The 14,693-nt window shown below is 53.8% G+C and overlaps 1 protein-coding gene and 1 pseudogene across 2 annotated transcripts in view; one reads left to right on the forward strand and one right to left on the reverse strand.

Moving 5' to 3' along the window:
- SEMA4D (semaphorin 4D) overlaps window positions 1-14,693 on the reverse strand; it is a 136,991-nt gene that overhangs the window by 77,829 nt on the left and 44,469 nt on the right.
- Window positions 10,040-12,175, forward strand: LOC104668572 (annotated as a pseudogene). Its single transcript, XR_004053914.1, has 2 exons — window positions 10,040-10,263; window positions 10,879-12,175. The product of XR_004053914.1 is annotated as a proliferation-associated protein 2G4-like (transcript).

Genomic DNA, 14,693 nt, shown 5'->3' on the forward strand with positions numbered 1-14,693 from the left:
AGCAACGGTAGTATTAACAGAAACACTCAAACAGGAAAGTAGCATTTCTTCTGTGATTAAAGATTTCACAAAAAATTAAGGTTTTTAATTATGCAAAGAAGCTAACACCTGCATTCGCCACCCACAGAAACAATGTGGCGCAGCATTTACTCCATTTCCATCTAAAAGGTGTTAGCTCAGCCAGCGGCTGACCCGTCTAAAGACCATCGCTACTGGCCGGACCCCAGAGTGCACTGACAGGTCAATCTGATTTACAAAAAAGCAATACCAAGTGTCTATTTTTAAAAGCCTATTTACAGGTCATGTTCTCTTTACAAAAAAAGTCAGCGATGCCCCCACTGCACAAGTTTTAGCTGAATGGAAACTGACCGACCCACCGTCAGGCTTACCACATCTTAGTGTCAATTTAAGCATTCACTCACTTTAGTCATGTAGTCAGTCTACATTGGCACGCTGCCCCTCAATCACCCTCACCACAGCCAACAAGTGGACACACCTGCTGGGTGAGGAGCCGTGTCCAGGACACATGGAGACCTGCCTGCTCTTAGTTCCACCAAGGACAGTCCACAGAGAATGGAGCCACGATACGTGGCCTAGTGTCCTCCCTGGGAGCCTGACCCTCACCCTGGGAGCCACCCGGGCTGCAGCACCTCCATCCACACCCACCCAGGACCAGCCCTGGAGTGGTGCTGGCTCCTCTGCCTCACAGACCCAGTTGAGGCTCCCTCCCCACCCCTGCCAGGAAGCAGTGACCACACTGTCTTCCCTCCCATTCCTCTCCAGCCCCTGCGCCTTCTTCCACCCACACTTTCACCCACCCCGATGGTATAGCTGCATGAGTATGTCAAAATTCCAAATCTGGTCTTGACATGCCTCTGCCAAAAAGCCTTCAACAGCTCTCTGCTGCCTTTTGCTTAAAATCCCAACCCTTTACCCTCACAATGCCATCTGATCCAGTCCCACCCACACCCATGTTCCCATGCCCCCGGCCCCTGGGCCCTGCCCTCTGCTTGCCCTCCACACTCAGCCCCCAGGGAGGCTGCGTTCTCCACAGCAGCGGGGCCCTTCTGGGTAAAGCATCCCCTGGTCTCCCGGAAAAAAGGGAGGCCGCTTCCTCCTCTGAGCTCCCTGGCACCTCATGCAAGACTTATTCATGTTCCTCTGCAAGTATTTCCTAACTACCTGCTACGTGCCAGGCACCGTGCTAAGTGCCAGCAGAGCAAAGTGGGGCTGGCTCCACCCTATGGAACCCATCCAGTGGGCAAGACATCAATGCACCACGGCATGTGCTTGCGTGTGTGTGATGACACACTGTGACAAGTCCTGAGTAGAAACACACAGGGTGCCAACAAAACTACAGGAGACGAGATGGCCTGGTGAGGAGATGAGCTGGCCTGGTGAGGAGGCTGAGCTGGACCTGAAGGGTGAGGTGTCAGAACTGCACAAGTCCACTTTAACTGGACTACTGCAGCAAATGTCCACCCAAGAGGGCAAAGCAGCATGCAACTTGACTGATCAGAGCTCCCGAAAGTCTGACCTGCTCACCCAGGGAGTCCTTCTAAGAACAAGCCACTCCCCTGGGCAAGTCGCTCCCTCAGCAAACCACCATCAGGCTGGCTTCACGCCCTCTGCTGTGTCCACTGATCTTAAAGTCTTAGGACACACTGTCAACATGTCCCAATCCAAATCAGACCAGCCACCCACATTGAAAGATCTGCCTTAAAGCAAACTCCCAGACCTTACAAACACCAACCCCTGGCCTCCACTTCCACACACATGCAGGACTCGGCCGGGTGGCACTGTTCCTCCCAGCAGCAGGCAGTTTCCACAGCTTCGCGTGGTGGACGGGCCATCAGGGAGGACTCTTCAGGAATTGGGCACCAACAACATTAGCTTCCCAGGCAGACAGAACAGCAGGCAAGACAGAGCCCAATGTGTCTGGGATCAGAAGGAAAGGGGATGTGGCCGAGGTGATGATGGCAGAGGCAACCCTGAGCTCTGGCTGGAGATGTCTGTATGGGCCAGGCCCCCGTTCCCACATGATGGGCCACCCCTAGATCACTGTGTCAGGATCAGAATGCCCCAGACCATGGGAAGGAAGCAAGGGCAGCCTGGAGGCAGCAGGTAGGGAGGGGACCAATTCCCCACCACCCCACGTGTCCTCCTCAGGGCTCCTGGGACCTGCCTGGAGGCTGTGGCTGCGCTGTCCCTGGGTGTCCTCACTGGAGGCTGTGGCTGTGCTGTCCCTGGGTGTCCTCACTGGAGGCTGTGGCTGCTCTGTCCCTGGGTGTCCTCAGTACCCTCTTTGCCGTTTCAGCCCCTAATACCTATCTAACCACTCTGCGTCCAGCTTTCCAGCCTGGGCCCTAACTCCCCTCCCACACTCCTGTCCCACCCCACACTGTTCAACTTCAGCTTCTGATCTAAGTGAAAGGGAAGCCCAGCAACTCCAGGCCCCACCGTGTGGACAGAGGGCTAGAGGCTGGCAAGAGGGGCTCACGGCCATGTCCACCTTTGACAGTGCCTCACCAGGCACCTTCCCATGGCTGTGTTTAAACATTTCTCTTTCCCATCGGACTGTAAGGCTCTGTTACTTAACGTGCCGGAAATCTTGTACAGTTTATAGATGTGTAGACCAGCAATGGCCAGGCTGGTGAGCTCAGCATGCTCCTGATCACCCCTCCCCATCGTCAACACCCAGTGAGCTGGGGCTGTTTCCTTCCCTTTCCCCTGGCCCAGGCCACATCTTCAGGCCAGAGACACGGTTTGCTGCCCCATATGGCCTGGGTCAAGTTCACTAGCCAAAGCACTGGGAGGGGCTCAGTGGGTTGGCCCTGGGCACCATGGCTGCCACAAGGATGGTAGAGGCTGCTGGAGCCCCCCTACTCCTCCAGCCCCACTGGCCCACCTGCCAGAAGAGGAGGAAGCCACCTGCTCTTCCCAAGCTTGCCAGGTTCCAGGAGTCCTCTGTTAAACATGGTGGCTTTGCAGGAAGAAAACGGACCTCATTTGTCAAAATGCAGTAGAATAGAAAAAATTGTAAGAAAACCATGCAGCAGCAACATCTCAAAAGAGCAAGATGGTCAGCAGCAAGGAGGGGAGGAGGGGAGGCCACCATCTGAAACTGTGCATAAAAATAAACCATCTGCCTGGCCGGGGTCCTCTTCCTCTACTTGCTAGAAACACAGAGTTCAAGGTAAAAATGGAAAAGACAATGAGTTTCACTTCCACAGGCCCCAACAGCTAGCAGAGAATCAGACCTACTCACCCTGGGCTGGCAGGACACATGCATGGGGAGGGGAGGGTTCCTGGGGTTCATAACCACAACCATCCTGGAAAGGGATCAGCACCAGACAGTGTCTGGCATGGCTGCGGCCCTCCCCATCCTTCTCACCATTTCCCAGCGAGTAAACACCAGACTCAGGCAGATGTGAGTCAATGCTGGGGACCCTGGTGCACACATGTGCCAGTGTCGTGTGCAAACCTGGGCCCTGGGCCTGGGCTTGGGCAAGCCTGTCATCACACAGTCTGTGAGACTTGAAGGGCCTTCACTGGGCTAGAGCAACCTCCGATGCCCACCAGGACCATGCTCAGCAGCACGAGGGCCCCCTGCACCCCTACAGCATGCCTGCACAGCCTCTGCCTGACCTGGAACTGAAGCCGCCCAGGAGGAAGGCAGCTCTTTTCCCCAGAAGGTGACTCACAGCCCAGAGCCCAGCCCCATCAGATCCCCTAGGGACTTCTCCACAGCTTCAAGAGTGAGACTTCCCAGTCAGTGGCGGGATTATGACCACCCACACTACCCCCTGGAAGGAGGCCAGGTCGCGAGGTGCCCTGGGGAAGAACAGATGCCAGTGCTCAACTGGACACACAGTCCAGCCACAAGTTGTGTGTGGGATAAACAAGGAGCTTAATCAGGGCCACCAGGATGCCCATGGGCCCAGTCTCCAGCCACCTTCCCATGGGACCTGGCTGCCCTGTCCACCTTCTCACTGACCTCAAAGCAGGTGTACCACAGTCCTGTTGTCCCTGCAGAGTGGAGCCTTCAGCTGTCTGACAGAAAATGAGCCCTCCCAGTAAAGCACAGCGTGCACTCCACCCATCCATAATAGCCACCCGGGAAGCAGGTCGGGCCAGCAGCCGCCACCAGAGGAGGACCTGCCTGGGGTAGGCGGGTGGCGGACAGCCCTGGCCCTGCAGCACCTCAGCCGCACCCCACCCTATGCCTGCCTCTGAGCTGGTGGCCAGGACCCGGCTGCCTCCTGTCCTGGCTGTAAGTCCTGTATGGGCCAGCACCTGAAACTCTCTACCCTCCCTCCACAGCATGGGTGGGGCTGAGGTCACCAGTGGGTAACTGCAGGCCCTGACCTCCTGGGCTCCCTGCATGGGTGTGCCCTGACCTGCTAGAGCTGTGCCATAGAAGATGGGGCACAGAGAGCATTTGGGGACTGTGAGGTGCCAGTTGCCAGAGGTGCCCTGGGCGAGGCACAGACACCTAAGGTGCAGTAACAGCTCACCCCACTGCATGCCCATGCATCCCCCCACCACGGGCAGAGTCAGGGCACTCATGCCCAAAGGAAATCCAAGAAACCAAACCCTGACACGAAGGGTTCTCTTTTCATTGCTCCCCCCATAATAAACCTGTTTTACATTTATTGTCCTGGACACTTTGCCTTTTAGAAATTATACCTAACTACCATAGACATAATTCTGCATCCACCGGTGGTCTCTGTTTTCCTGCTTCACCTGAGCCTCCCTCACCACCTTCACGGCCTCTTCCCTGGCTGCCCCTCCAGCACAGCTACAGTGCACCCGCCCTTATCATGCTCTGCCCAGTAGTCACAAGGAGAAACACAGGCAAACACATACAGGCATACGCAGGAGCACTCCTGCCATCACAGCTCACAAAGCACGTCATCACACACGGAGCACGCAAGGGGACTCCTCCCAGCTATCAGCACATGCTCTGCAGCCACTACTGACGGGATGTGGGCACGTGAAGAGACAAGTGGGCCAGTGAGTGGGAAGGAGGATCCCCAGACGGAACCCAGTTTACATGAGAACCTAACAGACCACAGAGCTGTCGTTCAATTCATTGGTCAAAGGACGGATTATTGACTAATTAGTGCTGGCACACTGGAAGGAAACAAAATTGTCCTCCCCCAACCCAAGCATATTATTTCATGTTAAAAGCATTCTAGACACGTTCAAGAGTTTAATTCAAACACACAAAACAAGAAAACTCCTGCCAGAAAATCCCCAGACAACCCATGTAATCTTCTTAACAAACGCTGGTACCCACGAGCCCTAAGAGAAGAGAGAGACACATTCGACCATAAAATGAGTTAACCTGGACAGCAAATGATACATTCATAAAAGAAACTGGCACAGAAGAGAATTAGGAATAAATGTATTCCAAGCAGAAGAAAGAAGATCAGTATCTATAACAAATTCAGGGCCCCTATAGATTGGCAAGAGAGGGCTGAACGTCCTGACAGAACAGGGTCACAACACACAACAGGCGATTCACAGAAGATCCAAACGGCCACAGAACATCCAACAAGGACGTGACACTCACCAGGATCTGGGGGGACGCCATCAAGGCCACAAAGCTGTCACTCTGCCCCGAACACTGACAAGTCGGTCTATAGTGTCTCACGCCACCGCCGAGAGAGGGTGCTGGAACAGGGAGCTCCCCGCACTCACAGGGAGGGATGAACTGTTGGATCTTTTCAGAAACGGATCTTGCAAGATCTATTACAATGAAGAGACACAGCTCTTTGGACCGTGAGTGCTGCTCCCTGAAACCCGTGCACTGAATGACAGCTCCAGAGCACAGCCAGGGTATTCACGGAAGCACCGTTTACACTGCCCGTATGGTTTTCGGGCGGTAGCTCTCACCAGTGACCACAAACTGGATGGCTTACAACAGAAGTGTATTCCCTCACGTTCTGCAGGCCAGGATTCTGAGATCAGTTTCACTGACCAAAATCAGGGTGTCAGCAGGGCCATGCGCTCTCTGGAGGCCCCAGGGGAGACTCCCTTCCTGGCCTCTTCCAGCTTCTGGTGGCAGCAGCGTTGCTTGGTTTGTGGTTCCTTGGTTAGTCAGGGTTCTCCAGAGACACAGAACCAACATCATGTGCACAGGGAGAGACAGAGATTTATTATGCGCTCGGCTCACGTGATTATGGATCTGTCATCCACAAGCTGGAGACCCTGTGAAGCTTCCATTCACAGGCAGGCGAACTCCCCTCTGACTCGGGGAGCCGGGCCTTTTTGTTCTATCGAGGACTTCGACGGATTGGGTGAGGCCCACTCACTTTGGGAAGGGCCACCTCCTACCCCACCTTCTACTTTGCACGCCATACCCAGGCCTCAGGCGAGTTCCCTACCCATGCTCCCAGCCTCTGCGTCCAACTCAGAGGTCTCTGTAGGCTCAGCTGGGGGTGCCATGCAGGACAAGCATTGCAACCCCAGCAGGAGATGAGACGAGACCCTCATGTCCCGGACCCCCTCCCTTCCAGGCCTTGTCATGTGTTCTATCCCTGCGGGTCTGCCCATCCTGCCTCCCGGGCCACGGCTTGCCTTAGTCTACCGATTCTCATGCCAACCTCACCCAGGAATACCCACACAGACATCCAGAATAGTGCCTGACCACTTACCTGGGCACCCCGAGGCCCAGCCCAATTGGCAGATAAAATCCACCCCACACCCACCATGACTGTAGCCTCTGTGCCGTCTGTGTCTAATCTCCCTCTGCTGCCTCTGAGAAGAACACTTTTGAGTGTACTTGAGGCCCACCAGATAATCCAGAATCATCTCCCCACCTCAAGATCCTCAACTTAGTCCCATCTGCAGACTCTAACTCTATATATAAAGTCACCCTTTCAGGCTCCAGGGGTTAGAACCTGGTATTTTCGGGGGCCATCATTTGTCCTACCACAAGGGGCAAAACCAAAGAACAAAAACATCCTGAGACTGACTGAGTGGCTCTGAACAGGGCCTGCTACAAGGCTATGACCCCACCCTACTCAACATGGGCTGAAAAAACAAGACACACCATCCCGTCTCCATGATGAACACCACGGGGCCTCTCTCGGGCCACCAAGGAGGGCAGAGAGGGTAGGCTGCCTCCCAGGACTTCTCCAGGGCTCCGAGGCTCCCCGCACAAAAGGAGCAGCCACTTCCCCTCGGCAGGGGTGTGGGCCATCCTGGACCCTGGCGGCCGCACCTTCTAAGACAAGGCAGCAGCAGGAGGAGACTGAGGTGTGAGAGGGGGGTTGTATGCCAGGCACGCTGGCGGGGGAGGAAGGTACCTCCCCTCAGGATGCACCTTCCACTCCCCATGCCACGCTGCACTCAGGCCTCAGGCGGGCTCCCTGCTCACACTACATCCAGCTCAGAGGACTCAAAGTCTCAGCTGGGCGTGCCCCTGTGGGATAGGTGCTGCCCCCAAAGATTGCAGAGATAAGAGGAGACCCTCAATTCCCCAGATGCCTTCCCTTCCGAGCCCTGCCATGTGTCCTATCCTTGCGGATCTGTCCATCTCACCTCCCAGGCCCAGACCATCTCTCCCACCGCAGCCGACAGCCAGTCCAAATCCCGACCCTCTCTCGCACGCTGCCTATCTGTCCTTCCAATCTCAACAGAGGCCCCCGAAGGCTGGTCTCTCCTTGTGACCCTTGCAGGCCAGCAGGCAGCAGGAGCAGGTTCAGACATGTCCCTACCTGACAGCGAAGGAGCGAGGGCATTCTGAGGGGGCCTGCCCTGGGAGAGCTCCATGCCCCAGCTCCAGTCAGGACTAACCCCTGGGCTAGTCCTCAGATGTCTCCTCAACTCCAGGCTTAGGTACCCCACAGCCTCCTCCCCACTAATAAGCACCTCAAGCTTCCCGTGTCTCCAAACCATGCTCCTCACCTCCCTAAAGCTGAGACGTCTCTGAGAGAGCCCAGGCAGAACCCCACGTGGAGCCTCCATCTTTCCTACGGCTCAGGCCAAAACCCAGGGCATTCTGTGCCCCCCGACCCACACCATGACCCACCCCAGATCCAAGCTGGCAGCAAGTCCTCCTGGTGCACCTCCAAATAAGCACCAAAGGGAGCCACTCCTCATTGGCACTGCCGCACCATGCCCGCACCCGCACCGCTCTCCCAGACCACCTCACAGCCTCCCAACCGGGTGCCCCGCACCCCCACCATGGCCCATTTTCCTCAGAAGCCGGAGGTCTTCCCCAACCCCTTCAACCTCCCCAACCCACCACCTCCTCTCCTGCCCCTGTCCTTCCTGATTCTGCCTCGGCCCACTGCCCTCCCCACCCCCACTTCAGTGCTCCCCATGCATTCGGTGCTCCTCCCCAGGCACAGGCATGGCACCAGCCTTGGCTCCATCAATCAGCCCAACTCCCCTTATAGAGCCTATCTCATCTCTTTCTCTGCTTTATGTATTTATTTATTTGTATTTTATTTGGATGTATTTATTTGCATAGGGTCTTGCTCTGTCACCCAGGCTGGCGTGCAGTGGTGTGATCATAGCTCACTGCAGCCTCGAATTCCTGGGCTTAAGTCATGCTCCCACCTCAGCCTCCTGAGTAGCTGGGACTACAGGTGCATTTCACCATGCCTGGCTAATTTTCTATATTTTTATAGAGATGGGGGTCTCACTATGTTGCCCAGGCTGGTCTCAAACTCCTGGCCTCAAGTGATCCTCCTGTCTCGGCCTATCAAAGTGCTGGGATGACAAGAGTAAGCCATTGCCCCTGGCATCTTTTTCTGCTTTATTTTTCCCCCTTGTGACTGCAATCATACCTGACCCATTGATCTCCTTTGGGGTCTGTCTGCCCCCACAGTAGACTACTATTTCCTCTGCTGACGCCCCACTGCCCAGGCATATGGGACCCAGGGCAGGAGCTCAGTGAACTGCGGCATGGCAGGCCATGGAGGACCCACCCTCCCCTGGGCGATGTGGGATAGAGACAGGGAGGCAAGGTATGCCTATCCAGAGCAGCCAGGCCCCCCAGCACCAGGAACAGGCTGCTATGGGGGCCACAGCCCGCCTGCACTCTGAGGAACAGTGATCCACACAATGGCAGCAGACAAGGCGTAAAACCGCGAGTCCTCTGCACATGGATGAGAACGTGTCAGACGCACCCAGAAAGCTATTCAATGAAAGGGCTTGTTTCACAGGCTCCACTGGTGGGCATGACAGCATTGCCCACATGTTCACTCTCTGCAAAGAAAAATGGGCCCTTTTGAGGGATATAAATAGCCTGGCCAGATGTGGGAGTGCCTGAGGGGCTTTTCCCAGGACTCTAGCGTGTGTCCTGCAGCTGCATAAAGAGCAGCCCCTCAGTGGGACCCCAGGGGCTGCCAAAGCAAGTGCAGGTCAGGACATGAAAGGGTTACATGGGGACCCTCCTCCCACGGGAAGGCAGGATGGGGCTCATCACAAACCATCACTGACCTGCAGGCTGAGCATGCCCGTTGACGCATTCAGGGTACAGCTGGGACACAGAAAATCAGCAGCAAATCCACCGTGTAAGTCTTACCCACAGAAAACAAGGGAGACCGAAGGCCGGATAGCGTGGGGCCCGTTGGGGATGGGTGTGCTCACTGAAAGCACAGGCCAGGGAGCCCTGCAGACGTACAATCTCAGTGGTGAAACCAGGCTATTTGGTAAGGCCCAGCAGGCTATTTTGTAATTGTCTGCATACATGCAAAGTAATAGCACTTAAAGCTGGCTAAAAACACTCTCAAAGCCTGATATGGTTGTTACAAGTCACTAGCTCCCAACTACAGGGACGGGGCCTGGACAGGAGAGGAAGTCAAATCCAAGGGCACCAAAGAACAGTTTAGATCCTACACCCACCAGGCAAGCCACAGGTATAATTTCAGATGTTCCCAGAAGTCACGCTAAAACACTAAGTTTGTGGCTTTTGCTCGCCCTCTCCGGATCGAGGGAGCTCTAACCACAGCCTGCGACTGGGAAGGGAGGCAGAGCAGCGGCTCAGGGGAAACGAGGCTGCAGTGGTGGTGGTAGGAAGATGTCAGGCGAGGACGAGCAGCAGGAGCAAACTATCGCCAAGGACCTGGTCATGACCAGGTAGAAGATGGGGGGCGACATCACCAACAGGGTACTTCGGTCCTTGGTGGAAGCATCTAGTTCAGGTGTGTCAGTACTGAGCCTCAGTGAGAAAGGTGATGCCATCATTATGCAAGAAACAGGGAAAATCTTCAAGAAAGAAAAGGATATGAAGAACCGGGCGCGGTGGCTCACGCCTGTAATCCCAGCACTTTGGGAGGCCGAGATGGGTGGATCACAAGGTCAGGAGATCGAGACCATCCTGGCTAACATGGTGAAACCTCATCTCTACTAAATATACAAAAAAATTAGCCAGGCATGGTGGCGGACATCTGTAGTCCCAGCTACTCGGGAGGCTGAGGCAGGAGAATGGCATGAACCCTGGAGGCGGAGCTTGCAGTGAGCCGAGACGGTGCAGCTGCACTCCAGACTGGGAGAGAGAGACTCCGTCTCAAAAAAAAAAAAAAAGGGGGGGGGGCCGGGCGCGGTGGCTCAAGCCTGTAATCCCAGCACTTTGGGAGGCCAAGACGGGCAGATCACGAGGTCAGGAGATCGAGACCATCCTGGCTAACACGGTGAAACCCCGTCTCTACTAAAAGTACAAAAAAAAACTAGCCAGGCGAGGTGGCGGGCGCCTGTAGTCCCAGCTACTCGGGAGGCTGAGGCAGGAGAATGGCGTGAACCCGGGAGGCGGAGCTTGCAGTGAGCTGAGATCCGGCCACTGCACTCCAGCCTGGGCGACAGAGCGAGACTCCGTCTCAACAAAAAAAAAAAAAAAAAAAAAAAAAAAAAAAGGAAAAGGAAGAAAGGTATTGCTTTTCCCACCAGCATTTCGGTATATAATTGTGTATGTCACTTCTCCCCTTTGAAGAGCGGCCAGGATTATATTCTCAAGGAAGGTGACTTGGTAAAAATTGACCTTGGGGTCCATGCAGACGGCTTCACCGCTAATGTAGCTCATACTTTTGTGGTTGACGTAGCTCAGGGGACCCAAATAACAGGAAGGAAAGCAGATGTTATTAAGGTAGCTCACCATTGTGCTGAAGCTGCCCTATGCCTGGTCAAACCTGGAAATCAGAACACACAAGTGACAGAAGCCGGGAACAAAGTTGCCCACTCATTTAACTGCATGCCAACAGAAGGTATGCCTGTCACACCAGTTCAGGCAGCACGTCATCGACGGAGAAAAATCCATTACCCAGAATCCCACAGAGCAGCAGAAGAAGGACCGTGAAAAAGCTGAATTTGAGGTACATGAAGCATATGCTGTGGATGTTCTCCTCAGCTCAGGAGAGGGAAGGCCAAGGATGCAGGACAGAGAACCACTATTTACAAACGAGACCCCTCCAGACAGTATGGACTGAAAATGAAAACCTGACGTGCCTTCTTCAGTGAGGTGGAAAGGCATTTTGACGCTACGCCGTTTACTTTCCGAGCATTTGAAGATGAGAAGAAGGCTCGGATGGGTGTGGTGGAGTGCCCCAAGCGTGGACTGCTGCAACCATTTAATGTTCTCTATGAGAAGGAGGGGGCATTTGCTGCCCAGTTTAAATTTACAGTTCTGCTCGTGCCCAATGGCCCCATGCTCATAACCAGTGGCCCCTTCCAGCCTGACCTCCATAAGTCTGAGATGGAGGTCCAGGATGCAGAGCTAAAGACCCTCCTCCAGAGTTCTGCAAGTCGAAAAACCCAGAAAAAGAAAAAAAAAGAAGGCCTCCAAGACTGCAGAGAATGCCACCACTGGGGAAACATTAGAAGAAAATGAAGCTGGAGACTGAGGTGGGTCCCATCTCCCCAGCTTGCTGCTCCTGCCTCATCCCCTTCCCACCACACCCCAGACTTTGGGAAGTGCAGTTCTCCTCCACCTAGGACCACCAGCAGAGCGGGGGTCTCCCTGCCCCCACCCCAGTTCCCCAACCCACCCCCTTCCAACAGCAACCAGCTCCATCTGACTCCGGTCTTGGGAGGCAAGGCTTCCCAACCACAGAAGACTACTTTAAATGAGAAAAAGAAATGAAATAATAAAATCAGGAGTCAAAATTCATCGTCTTCAAGCCCCTCTTTCTAGCCTTTTCTACTACTCTCTGCTTGGTCAAAGTTTGTGACCCTATCATAGAACAGGGCTAAATTAGCCACCACCACCGAAAACTCGGTTAAATTTTTTTACACTACTCTGATGTCAGCATTTTTCCACCTGTTTGGGGCTTTTTCCTTTCTTTTCCATTCTCCCCAAGTATTTTATCTGGCTTCAAAATTAGGAGGATTATTTTTCAAATTGTTTTTATTCAGTGTGGCCAACTCCTCATCTGATTCAGGCTGTCCAGTCAGGCCCCTCCCATTTTAGGAGCTGGAGCCTTCATTTATGAAGCAATTCTCATCTATGAAATGGATCCTCATTTGTCCATCTTTTTTCTTCCATTTTCACAAAGCTGTAAAGAAATAATCCATCTCCACCTTACCCTTTTCTCTGGAGTGGGTCTTCCCTCGCTCCATCTTACACAAACCTGAGCTGGAAGCTCAACTGGTTTTGTTCCCTGTTTGAAACATTGTGATCTCCCTCCCTTGAAAGAAAAACCGAGAACCAGAGGAGTAGACTGACTCCTGGCTTTCTGGAGCTACGGACTTGGATTGGATTGCTGGGGGTTTGTAGAGAAAGGTGACAAATTTCAGTACCTCTGGCATGCTGTCCCACGAAACTAGGGCTCCCACTAACTTACGAGGTTCTTAAACACATTGACAATGACATGACATTAAAATAAATTTGGATTTGCTCATTTAAAAAAAGACTAAGTTTGGTTTAGTAATATATTTTATCTAACCCAATACATATCCAAAATACAATCCTTCTACATGTCATGCACGCAGGTCATGAACAAGGTAGTGCATCTTGCCTCCTGTGTGCAAACTCTCTGTAACTGCTCAAGGCATCTCGGCTCTGATCAGCCACACTTCTGGTGCTCCGTGTCAGGTGTGGCGTCCAGCTAGGACACCGAACAGGGAGCCTATGAGGCATAGGGAGGCAGTACCACCCACACAGCCACTGGTAGGAGGAGGTGCTATGGATCTGAGTGTGTTGAGGGTGTGGAAGCTTCTGGTCTCTATAAATGAACCCTTGGCCGCTGGCCCCTCCTGTGTGCAAGAGGCAGCTGGATGGTGCTAGTACCCTACATGTCCTGACCTGTTTTTTTGTTTTGTTTTGTTTTTTGTTTTTTGAGATGGAGTCTTGCTGTCGCCCACACTGGAGTGCGGTGGCAGGACCTCGGCACTACAAGCTCTGCCTCCCGGGTTCACGCCATTCTCCTGCCTTAGCCTCCTGAGTAGCTGGGACTACAGGTGCCTGCTACCACGCCTGGCTAATTTTTTGTATTTTCAGTAGAGATGAGGTTTCACCGTGTTAGCCATGATGGTCTCGATCTCCTGACCTTGTGATCCGCCAGCCTCGGCCTCCCAAAGTGCTGGAATTACAGGCGTGAGCCACTGTGCCCAGCCTTTTCACTCTGTCGCCCAGGCTGGCGTGCAATGGCGTAATCTCAGCTCACTACAACCTCCACCTGCTGGTTTCAAGCGATTCTCCTGCCTTAGCCTCCCAAGTGGCTGAGATTACAGACATGAGCCATCATGCCTGGCTAGTAGAGACAGGGGTTTCGCCATGTTGGCCAGATTGGTCTCGAACTCTGGACCTCAGATGATCCAACCGCCTCGGCCTCCCAAAGTGCTGGGATTACAGGCATGAGCCACCACGCCCTGTGTCCTGTCCCGTTAAAGCAGCTTTGGGATGCAGAGCTTGACCATGCTTCCTCTGCAGTGACCTGCTGCACTGTCTCTAGACTGCATGGCTTATCTCCAAAGCCAGGCTTCAGAGAAGAAAGCTCACATCGTTCATCATTAGTCAGAGCAATGCCCAGGACCCTGAGTGCCCATCAGGGATGGGGTCCTGGGCGTTTTCCAGGTAACAGCCTCACAGGACTGCAGCAGAGGACCTGGGACACCCTCCTGGGCCTCCTGAAACATGCAGAAGTAATTACCTCCCCTTTCAGTGTCATTTAATTAAATCTACAGTCTTTCTGCTCTCAGCTCTGTGAGACGTGGAACTGTACCTGCTAAAAATAAAGCCCAGCTCCTATGAACAGGGCTCCATCCCAGTGCAGGTGAAGCAGCCCTGCCTCCAAGCAGTGGGGCACACTCAGACCCTAGGGAGGCTGGGCAGCACCCATACAGTGCACTTTATGAAGACTACAGGGTTGTCTGAAATTAAGAAGGAAGAGCTTAAATGCAGGTGGTATCAAAACAACAACCAAACTCAAAGGAATTCACTTTCTGCACTCAACTCCCCTTAAGCACATGCAAGTGTTAAGAGTTTGGGTCTAAGAAATCACAAGCAGGACACAGCATTGTATCCTGTGGCTCTCTGGCTCCCCTGCACAGATGTCCAAGCCAACCTGTGCTCCCTCCTCTGAGGACGCAGAGCCCTTTGCTGCCTGTTATACCCATGCTTCTGGGCGAAGCTGCTGGAAGGCGATGGCCCCCAGGCTGTGTTCCCAGTCATGTCCAACAGGCCTGCAGTAAAGACCCCAGCACCCCAGACCAATCTAAGCCAGGCTTCCCGGAACCATCTG

This window comes from Rhinopithecus roxellana, chromosome 16 (assembly GCF_007565055.1).
Source record: "Rhinopithecus roxellana isolate Shanxi Qingling chromosome 16, ASM756505v1, whole genome shotgun sequence".
Lineage (NCBI taxonomy): Eukaryota > Metazoa > Chordata > Mammalia > Primates > Cercopithecidae > Rhinopithecus > Rhinopithecus roxellana.